We start from the raw sequence: 11,975 nt of genomic DNA on the forward strand, positions 1-11,975 counted from the left end.
CCTGACTTTCACACCATCCATAGAGAATGAAATGGACATACATCACACAGTAAATGCATGAGGCTGCTCCCAGCCTGTGGTAGCCAGAAACACCAGACTCCCACAACAGACCTGGTGGCCCCAAGGGTGCAGGGAATCACTATCTCATGACCCCTGGTAACCCACTCAAAGTCCTCCAGTTGGGACACTCTGCTTTCAAACAGGCATAAGTTGAGATTTAATTAAGCAGAGAGAGGGATATGAGAAAACAGAAGAAACTGTGGTATGAACTAATACGTCATTCTTTGAGAAGCAGCTACAGCTTTTGCTAAGATAAATGTAATCAAGAAACAAAGCCTCAAAAAGTAGTGTGGTTCAATGATTAGGTGCCCAGGTTTTAGAATTAGAAAGTTCTGGGTTTTAGACTCTGCCCTGCTATCAAATAGATGCATGCCCCTGGGCAAATTATTTAACTTCTCCAAGAAAAGGAGGGGTTTCCTAGTCCCTACCTATTACTATAATTGTTCCTATAGACCTAACTTGTGATTAATTAATGAGACCATGTGAATAAAGCTCTTTGCACAGAGCCTGGCACATGGAATTTTCCACAAATGCCAGCAATGATATTAGTAATATAAGTATTGCTAGTAATGTTGCTAAGTGTTGCTAAGCTAAAACTCAGCAGCTTAGGAGGGAGGATAGCATGACTTTTAAAAACTAGGGATATGCAAATATGTTATGTATTTTCTGGTGCAGAAAAAAAAGAAAAAAGAAACAATTATTTCAGAGGCAGAAGTTCTGGTCAAATCAAAGAAAAAAGGAATGTTTTTGACAGCTGTCTAGGGCCAATTAGGACTTCTGTTCCAGATGACACATTCAAATGCTTATCTGTGAAGTAGCCCCATTTTCTATTCTACATCCCCTCACCACTTCTGTACATTCACTTTTGCAGATGCATGGATAAACAGATACAACATTTAGTGCAATTGCCAAAGGGGCTGCCCATCACTGTCACGCCAGCTGCACGGTCTTCACTGAGGGAGCTTCCAAGTGCCATTTTATTAATGTAGAGAGAAGAATAACAGATCATAAATATTTGAGATCTATCCAGCCGGAGAACAGGGTATTATCTATTATCCTGTGCGAGTTAAACCTAAGTAAAAGTTAGTTATGGAATTTTGAGATAAAGTTGAATTTCCCTGAAACCTAACAGAACATAATTTGTAGCCTCATCAGTTGTGACATATAAATACACATGATCTCCAAAGGAGAACATAAATGATAAATTATCAGTACCTACAGGGCACCATGTACTAAGTAAGTGATCAACTTAGATTGGCAATATAGAGTACCTTCCTGTTTGCAGTATATATTCATATAAAATTTCTCAGAAAGAAAAAAAGGTTTGCAATTGCAAGATGTCATTAGTTGTACATTTTGTCTTATTATTTAGAAATAGACATTTCAATACCTACAGTGAAATGTCCACATAAAACACATTTATAAAGCACTTCATTTACCTGTTACTTGACATCTGTTTATCACTCTCAACTTCCCCATCACCCAGTGAAAACTGCAAGAGCAACTTTAACTCCATTCTATAGATGAAGAAATTGAACCTAAAGAAATTAACTAATTAACCATAGACCATGTGATTTGAAAAGCTGAGAGCCAGCACTCAAAGATCCTAGCCCTAGACCTAGGATAAAGATCCTAGGTCTTTCAACTATTGTCCACTCCTCATTATCCATTCACCTCATCATATATTGTCCTATTATGGAGGCATTGTTTCAGGGACAGGAGCAGTCAAGGCTGAGGATGAATGAGTACAACTGTCCCCACATGGCAGCCAGAAATGTCCGTACAAGTCAAGAAAACACATAAGGCAGAAGCTTCAGGAGTGCACAGGCACAACACCAGCCTGTTGGGTGGACTGGCTCTATCTATTGGTTTTGAAGAGGAGGGTGGAATATGAGCCCTGAGGAGCCAAAAATGACAGGCACAGGAGTCTGGGATTTATCCCAGAAGCAATTGAGAGCCATCAAAGGGTTTTTAGCTGAGGAATGATATAATTCAATATGTGTTCCAAAAAGATAAGGTTGGCAAGGGTTGGAGCCTGGATTTCAGGCACTGGAAGCCCTGTAGAGGAGCGGGGGGCTGAAAGAGGAATGGAACAGCCCCTTGGGAATGTTGTCTGTTACAACTTACGGTTACCTTTGGCTTGGGTGGTTCTAGAACATGGACAAATAACTCCTACTGAACTGTGAATTCTTTGCAGGAGCTCATGTTTTACTCATCTTCATGTTCCCATGAATTATACAGTGCAAAAACTGCTTAGAAGGCTTCCCCTCCTAGACAGCCCAATAGCACCTCAACCTCAGCCGGAATGAAGATGAATGTGTTACTGCACACCCAAACACAGCTTCTCTTCCTGTTTTCTCTCTCCTGGTAAATGTGGCACTGCCATTCCAAATCTGGCATGCATCCTAAGACCCTTTCTCTCCCTTATCCCCATCTCCCATTCAACTGGTTTCTATATAATGCTACCTCTCCTAATATCCCTCACACCAGTATCCTCTTCACTTTCTGTGGGGTTTGACCAGAAGCTCCTAATCAAAGTCTTGTCTGCAAACCTACCCTTTTTTGGTCTACCTTCAACACTCCTATCAGTGGCATCATTATAAAACAAAAACATGATTATGTCACTGACCCGCTTAAAACCGTTCTTTGGCCCACCATTGCGTAGAGTTCGCTTGAGTTCAAGCTTGGCATCATCCTAAACCTGCAAAGCCCCACCATGAACTGGCCCCTCATCTCCAGCCAATCATCTCCAAGCATGGAAGCTGTAGTCAAATGACCTGCCAAGCATGCTGCACTGAGTCTAGGAGACTTCACCTTCACCCTGCACTTTGGTCCCACCCACACTCATTATCTTCCTGGAGATCTCCAAATCATCCCATCTCTACCATCCCCTCTTCTGAGAAAGCTTCTCTCACACAGTCACCATCCTTTGCCAGGGCCCCAGAGCAGAAGTCATCTGTCCCTCTTTTTACGAAACTATTCTATCTTTGTTTACCACCATAAGAGTTCTTGACTGGGTGCAGTGGCTCAGGCCTGTAATCCCAGTACTTTCAGAGGCCAAGGCGGGCAGATCACCTGAGGTCAGAAGTTCAAGACCAGCCTGGCCAACGTGGCGAAACCCCATCTCTACTAAAGGTACAAAAATTAGCTGGGTGTGGTGGCGGGCACCTGTAATCCCAGCTACTCAGCAGGCTGAGGCAGGAGAATCACTTGAACCCAGAAGGCAGAGGTTGCAGTGAGCCAAGGTCGCACCATTGCACTCCAGCCTGGGCGACAAGAGCGAGACTCCATCTCAAAAAAGAAAAGAAAAAGAGTTCTTATCCCATTGTATTAAAGGCAATTATTTGTACACTACTTAAGGGCAGGGCTGTTGCCTAATTTGATTCTCTCTGCAGCACCCAAGACTTTATACATAATAGGCACTCTTTAAACATTTACATAAATTATACATATTTTAAACACAAAATGATTGAATTTTAAAATGTGTTTCCAACTTAAGGGCAGGGATGTTGCCTAATTCAATTCTCTCTTCAGCACCCAAGACTTTATACATAATAGGCACTCTTTAAACATTTACATACATTAGAGTATACATATTTTAAACACAAAATGATTGAATTTTAAAATGCATGTCCAGCCTGGACAACAAAGTGAGACTCCATCTCTACCAAAAAAAAAGCTTTTAATTAGCCAGGTGCAGTGGCACGTGTCTGTAGTTCGTACTAGAGAGGCTGTGGCAGGAGGATCACCTGAGCCCAACCTGGGTGACAGAGTAAGACTCCATCTTAAAATACATAGATATTTTTTAAATGTGTCAATGCTGGAAGATTTTTGCTTCTCTATTCTCAACTGCATGAGTACAGGAACTCTATTTATAGAATCTGACAACTGGCATTTGAAAGACATATAAATACATATATACCAATATATAGGGGCATGTGTATGTGTCCCAGAAACTTACAATCAATTTCATGATGGCATGGTTACACTTTGCACACAAAAAGTAGATTGGCACTTGACAGGTGTATGTGGATATACATGATGAGATTTAAAGAGCCCAAGATCTAAAATACCTAGGAATCCAACTTACAAGGGAATGTGAAGGACCTCTTCAAGGAGAACTACAAACCACTGCTCAATGAAATAAAAGAGGATACAAACAAATGGAAGAACATTCCATGCTCATGGGTTGGAAGAATCAATATCGTGAAAATGGCCATACTGCCCAAGGTAATTTATAGATTCACTGCCTTCCCCATCAAGCTACCAATGACTTTCTTCACAGAATTGGAAAAAACTACTTTAAAGTTCATATGGAACCAAAAAAGACATCAAGTCAATCCTAAGCCAAAAGAACAAAGCTGGAGGCATCAAACTATACTACAAGGCTACAGTAACCAAAACAGCATGGTACTGGTACCACAACAGAGACATAGATCAATGGAACAGAACAGAGCCCTCAGAAATAATGTCACATATCTACAACCATCTGATCCTTGACAAACCTGACAAAAACAAGCAATGGGGAAAGGATTCCCTATTTAATAAACGGTGCTGGGAAAACTGGCTAGCCATATGTAGAAAGCTGAAACTGGATCCCTTCCTTACACCTTACACAAAAATTAATTCAAGTTAGATTAAAGACTTACATGTTAGACCTAAAACCATAAAAACCCTAGAAGAAAAGCTAGGCAATACCATTCAGGACATAAGCGTGGGCAAGGACTTCATGTCTAAAACACCAAAAGCAATGGCAACAAAAGCCAAAATTGACAAATGAGATCTCATTAAACTAAAGAGCTTCTGCACAGCAAAAGAACTACCATCAGAGTGAACAGGCAACCTACAGAATGGGAGAAAATTTTGCAACCTACTCATCTGACAAAGGGCTAATATCCAGAATCTACAATGAACTCAAACAAATTTACAAGAAAAAAATAAACAACCCCATCAAAAAGTGGGCAAAGGACATGAATAGATACTTCTCAAAAGAAGACATTTATGCAGCCAAAAAACACATGAAGAAATGCTCATCATCACTGGCCATCAGAGAAATGCAAATCAAAACCACATGAGATACCATCTCACACCAGTTAGAATGGCCATCATTAAAAATCAGTAAACAACAGGTGCTGGAGAGGATGTGGAGAAATAGGAACACTTTTACACTGTTGGTGGGACTGTAAACTAGTTCAACCATTGTGGAAGTCAGTGTGGCGATTCCTCAGGGATCTAGAAGTAGAAATACCATTTGACCCAGCCATCCCATTACTGGGTATATACCCAAAGGACTATAAATCATGCTGCTATAAGGACACATGCACACATATGTTTATTGTGGCACTATCCACAATAGCAAAGAGTTGGAACCAACCCAAATGTCCAACAACAATAGACTGGATTAAGAAAATGTGGCACTATACACCATGGAATACATGCAGCCATAAAAATGATGAGTTCATGTCCTTTGTAGGGACATGGATGAAACTGGAAAACATCATTCTCAGTAAACTATCGCAAGGACAAAAAACCAAACACCGCACGTTCTCACTCATAGGTGGGAATTGAACAATGAGAACTCATGGACACAGGAAGGGGAACATCACACTCCGGGGACTGTTGTGGGGTGGGGGGAAGGGGGAGGGACAGCATTAGGAGATATACCTAATGCTAAATGACGAGTTAATGGGTGCAGGAAAACAACATGGCACATGGATACATATGTAACAAACCTGCACATTGTGCACATGTACCCTAAAACCTAAAGTATAATAAAAAAAAAGCCCAAGATGAAGATATAAATCTCAACATTCCTCTAAATGAGATTAAAATAATTTTTCCTTATTTTAGTTTTATTTCTCTTTTCTGTATCAAAACTTTAGCCTATAGAAATTTCTTGAAATCAGAAGTTTAAAGACTTCTTTGGTCAATGATTGGGGTATGGGTTAAAGTGCTATACAGCGTTTGGCTAACCAACCTGGATGCCTAGCTTACCAACATTGATTCCATTTGTTGAAGCTGTTGGACAACTAATGGCTATTAAGTCTATCACAATGACCTTCAAAGTCTTATTTTTTCCCCTTAAAGCTTCAAACTGGAAATTTTTGTGAGCTACTTTGAGATATTCTAAATAAAATACAATTACAATTATATAGCTTGTCTTGAATAATACAATGCCTGGCAGGACGGAGATATTTGACAAATATTTGTTATTGTTGAATACCTCCTCCTTGCTTGATTCAACAATCCCTGAGTGCAGGAAGCAAGTCTTATTAACAGCACAGCCCCCGTAGAGTCAACCACTTTGCTCAATGTTTGTTTAAGAAGTGGGTGCTCACGGGCATTCAAAATTGAGCAAGGCACACACGTTCTTCAAACGCTATTTGTGTTGGTTTCATTACCTTAAAAATTGAGTTCATTGGTCTCCATAGGTACCAGTCATTATTAAATTGAGCACCCTATTTGACTATTACAGGTACAAATCAAATACACAGGCATGAATGCTAGTTTCCATCTGGTGCTACAGACCCAAATGTGAAATCTGAGGAATTGTCTAAGGAGAAGTCAGCCTCAAAATCAGGGAATAGAAACAGTGATCCATAAATGTTGTTTCTCCATCTGCAACAGTGATAAGTCACAAACAAGTAAAGTGAGGCGTTAACTGTTAACTGTTTCAGATCACCATCTGCAAAAAGAACACAACAGAATGGAAATGGCTTTTATAAAGTATTCGATACGATTTAAACATCTCATGATATGCAGTGGGGCACTCCAAGATGTGCCAGATGCTATTAAATACAGCTTGCTGTATGAGAAAATCATGCAAAATACATTTGCCAATTGAATTATATTGCAGGGCATAAAGGCCCGAGTACATAAACAAATCCCCATTACCTTGGTCTGTGGGCATTTTTCCTTGTAACTTTTGGATATATAACAAGAGAAATAAGTATAACTATAATGCTTTTATTTTTTTAGCTAACAATATGCTTTCAAAGCATCCACCGTTTTGGCACAAAACACATCATAGCATGTACCCATTTCTCACTTAATAAGAACAAGATTTACTATTCACATTTCTATCATTTTTGCTTAATATTGTAGCCTTGGGAATTGCTTACCAAGGAGCCACCATGGGAAAGATGCACAGTCGCAAAAATAATTTATAGGTATCCAGTCATTCGTTAAAACTATTTTTTAAATAACAAATGTTGTATAAATGCAGGAAATTTTTCTTAATCTTAATGTAGCAATGAACATTTGTAAAGCTTTTTATATTTTACAGAGAATTTTCACTTTTCCATATTATCTTCTGAATTAGGATTTTACCCATAAGATAGGTAAGGCAAGTATTACTTAGTAGATAAATTATAAACATAAGAAACTAAGGTTTCCAGGAATGAAGTGATTTACCCAAGGATGCCAAGGAACAAGACTTCACACAGGAGAGCTCCAGGTCAAACGTCCCCTCCACACCCTGTGTCCGTTCACTCCCCTGGGACCTCCTCAGGGGCTGCCTGGAAGAGGAACCTTGGGCTGGACAAGATCCCCTGGGTCCCCAAGCTCCGAGGATACATCTCTTTTATGTATCACTTACGCCCTGAAGCATGTTTAGGGTTAAGAATACAGAGAGAGAAATTCACGTGCTGAAATGCTAAGTACTGTGGGGAAGGTAAAGTCCAGGATGGAGCAGCCTGAGCTAAGACCCAGTGTAGGAGCAGGAGCATGAACCAGTTCACCAACATCAGGGTTCACCTATCCTCAGGACTCACTTCCATGCTTCCCTCTCAGTGGCGGTCTAGTCTTCCAGCTGGCATACAACTGACCATCAGCCCCATCTCATGGAAAGACGTTTTGCTCAATCCCCTGTGGATCAAATAAAAATGGTTTGTTTCAAGTAGAATTGGAAACTAACTCACAAAGCTGTAGGCATTTTTTTGTCATGGTAGATGGATGGAAGGTTATTTTTCAAAGTTGCAGACATGTATGCATAAGGATTAGCCTAAGACTCTTGCTCACAGACACAGAGAGTGGACAAAAAGAGTCATCCAAAGCGAGCAGGCCTTTGGTGACATACCAAACACTGCAGAACTGACCAGAGCCCAGCCCATGAAAAATATTTATTTTATTCATACATCATAAGTCGTATTTTTTTGTGGATGGGAAACTGGCACAGAAGCCACTTAGAAGGAGAAGAAATACTGAGTATGCAGCAGAGTGACAGCAGCAAAGATGCCAAGTTGAAGAGATGGGATTTCCCGGGCAATGAGAAGTAGAAACATCAATGATAAGATCACATGTAGAACCAGGTGGGACCATTAGCAAAGGTGGGGATGTCAGATTGGTGAGACTGTGGGTTCAGGGGTGGGGAAGGGAGTGGAATACGCCCTTCTTGAGGGGACCCATCATGGGCATGTTAATGGGCATCAAGGCTGCACTGTTGAGATGGTAGTGATGACCAGGAAGAAAGTGTGCTGGTGCTAGTGATACTCACAGTGAGTTTGAAAGTCTGGGGATACGGGAGACAGGCTGGAAAACCCCGAGAGGAGTAGAAAAGACGATCGAGGCTGGGCACGGTGGCTCACACCTGTAATCTCAGCACTTTGGGAAGCCAAGGTGGGTGGATCAGCTGAGGTCAGGAGTTTGAGACCAGCCTGACCAACATGGTGAAACCCCTTCTCTACTAAAAATACAAAATTAGCTGGGCGTGATGGCGCATGCCTGTAATCCCAGCTACTCAGGAGGCTGAGGCAAGAGAATCACTTGAACTGGGGAGGCCGAGGGTGCAGTGACCTGAGATCGAACCATTGCACTCCAGCCTGGGTGACAGAGCGAGAGTCCATCTCAAAAAAAAAAAAAAAAAAAGAAAAGAAAAAGAAAAGATGATAGAGATAGTTAAGCACCTGACTCCAAGGTCAGAATGCCTAGGTTTGAATCCTAGCTCTGACATTTGCTAGCCCTATAAACTTAGTCAATCATTCAACCTCTCTGTCCCTCAGTAGCCTCATTGGCAACATGGAACTAATAGCAGCCTCTGCTACACAGGGTGTGGCCATCATCGACTATGTTCATATATGGAAAGCATGGAGAACAGTGTCTGGTGAATATTTAGTGCTACAGAAAGGGGTATTAGTGAAAATAATAGTGGCAATGATAAAAATATAAATGGATGTTTACATTTGGGGAGGAAGAGGAAAGGAAAAGAGTAAAAGCAGCAGCAAAAGGAAACCTAGAGAAACCAAAAAGGGGAGAAGTTATCAAAAAAGTTCTCGTGTAAATAAAGAGCGAAGAGGGTTTTAGGCTGGAGAAGTTAATTAACAATAGTAAATGCTGGAGAAAGGGCCAGGGAAATCATACCTGAGAAAATATTCCTAGATTTGGGAGGTTGGAGGCCACTGATGACCTTAAGGAAAGCAGTTACAATAGACAATGGCAAGCAGCAGCCAATGTTTAAGTGAGGGGAACACAGTAAGAAACAAGAAGTGCAGGCTATTCATTCAAGAATTTTAAAGGGGAAAAAGGAGGGAGAATAAGAGAGTTGGCGATGAGATTGCAGCATATAAAGTAGGTTTGTTTTAAAGTTGGGAAATCTTAATACATCAAAGGACACAGAAGAGGCCCACAGAAAGAAAGAGAATGAGGCAATGAGTTAAAAGTAGAGAAAACTGATGAAGCTGGATGTGTGAGGAGGCAGAGGGAATTCAACCATGGCACAGGGAGGGGAGTGTGGAAGAGGGAGGGGCCGTGTCCGTCCTCGGAAAAGAGAAGGAAGGGACAGGAGAACATGCAGATAAATACTGAGGTGGGGGGGGGGGGACAGTGAGGGGGCTGAATTTAAATGGAAACGTTCTTCCCATTAAAGTGAAGTCCATTTTCCAGAGATACTTGAGGGTTATTGGGTTGAGAATTTGAGAAAAAACATAATTTAAAGAAAAAAAAACACTCCTGGTTTCTGTATGATGTATCACACGAATGCCTAGGAGACTCAATTACCACATTTTTGTGACCATCTTCAGCAGCCCTTGGTCACATGGAAGCTATACGGAAAGTCCAAGATTGGCAAGTCCAGAGCACAGGTGTTCCAGGACATTAAGAAGAACGCAGCTGAGACACCTGACCAGGCTAGGCAGGGGAACTGTGAAGCCAGGAGAGACTGTAAGGACCAGAAGAGCAGAGACAGCACCATACTTAAGGTTTTGTTAAAAATAAAAAATACAAAGTGAAGTATTAGGAGGGTGGTTATGGCTGGGAAGAAAGGCAGGGGCGGGACCACAGAACTAGAGACACTAAAAGTTGAGAGCCACCTATTAGGGATGATCGCTTGACTTTGGGGATGAGCTAGAGGGTCGTTTCAGAAGGACGGGTCCCCAGATGTCCCTACCCAACCCAGCTCTCCCCCACTCCTGCTTATAATTCTCAACTGTAGGATGTGCTGGGAATGCAACCTCTCAAGATAAGAAGGAATAGTCTAGAACAGCCCAGGCTCTGTTCCCATTCGTCTTATAATAGTAATATAGGAGTTAAGAAGAAATTACTTAGGTAGATAGGGTACAGGAGTAAGGTTTTTCCTTTTTAATGAAAAGCTGCCCCCAAATCATTTTCTAACAAAGAGCAGCCTGTAAAATCGAGCTGCAGACATAGACAAGCAAGCTGGAAGCTTGCACAGGTGAATGCCGGCAGGAAAAACGCTACCTGGGACTAGACATGTTCAAAATGGCCGCTCCATCGTCCCTCCTCTTTGCCAGCCACGTGTACAGTCAGGAGCAGACGAGATTGCGCCAGTCAGGTGGAAAGCTCATTTGCATAATAAGATTAGGGTGGGGTGGCCAGCCATGCCTGCGCGCGATATAAACGTCACACCTGATCGAACCAGTCTGTGAGCCCTACCTAAATCAAACACTGCCTTCTCAAGCCTGCCTATAAAATCCAGAACTCCACCAGCCGGTCTTTCCTTTTGGAAGCCCCTCTCTTTCACTAGAGAGACAACGGTTCTCCTTTCTCTTTCTTTTTCCTATTAACGTCCTCTCCTAAATTCCTCGTGTGTGTCCGTGTCCTAAATTTTTTTGGCGCTAGACGACGAACCCCGGGTACTTACCCCAGACAACACCACCACTTCAATAGAATGTCCTGCAATGCTTTAGCCCCGCAATCCCAATCTTCCCCAGGATGTAGAAACCCAGAGCAGAGTGCTTTGGGGGTCCCCTGGCGGTGGTACGATGCAGGGCATGCACAGATAAATTCCATCCGCCACACGCAGCTTCCCTTTCTTTACCTTGGGAGATGCGCTTGCCAGGAATCCTAGGCTTCTTTTGTTTCTTGTTTGTCTGTATTACAGTTGCTCCACTTAATTTGTTGTGCATGTGTTCCGTCTTACCAGACTGGTGCAAGTGTTGGAAACTTCAGATTGGTAACTGGTGCAAACCAAGCCTGCTTCACAGCAGTGGGTGCCAAGGAGCTGCTAGGCCTATCCTGTTTCATCCGAGAGGAAAACCTCACTAATCCTTTTCGTATTTCTAACTTTTTTCTTGCTTCGGTCCAGAGACCAAAATTAAAATGTAAAGGGTAGGATTCTACAAGACAAACACTATGTTTTTTGTTTCTTTGTTATCATTTTTATTATTATTGTCATTATTGTTATCCTTTAACTTGTCATTTTCAAGACAACCTTTGGAGAGAAGGGGGAAAAACAAATGGGCTCAGATCCCATCTCAAACTGGAACCACGCTTTTTGATTCTCAGTGTAGACCTCATTAGTGCTGCCTGGGTTACTTCCATCAACAAAAACAACTCTGGTCTAGGACTTCCTAAAATAACAGAGGCCAGAAACTCTTTTCCTGAGCTTACCAAACTTGTGTGTTTCCATGACTTTGAAAATACCTGTGCTTTAGCCTGAAACACTCTTCCTACTCTTCTTG

Source organism: Nomascus leucogenys, chromosome 3 (assembly GCF_006542625.1).
Source record: "Nomascus leucogenys isolate Asia chromosome 3, Asia_NLE_v1, whole genome shotgun sequence".
NCBI lineage: Eukaryota > Metazoa > Chordata > Mammalia > Primates > Hylobatidae > Nomascus > Nomascus leucogenys.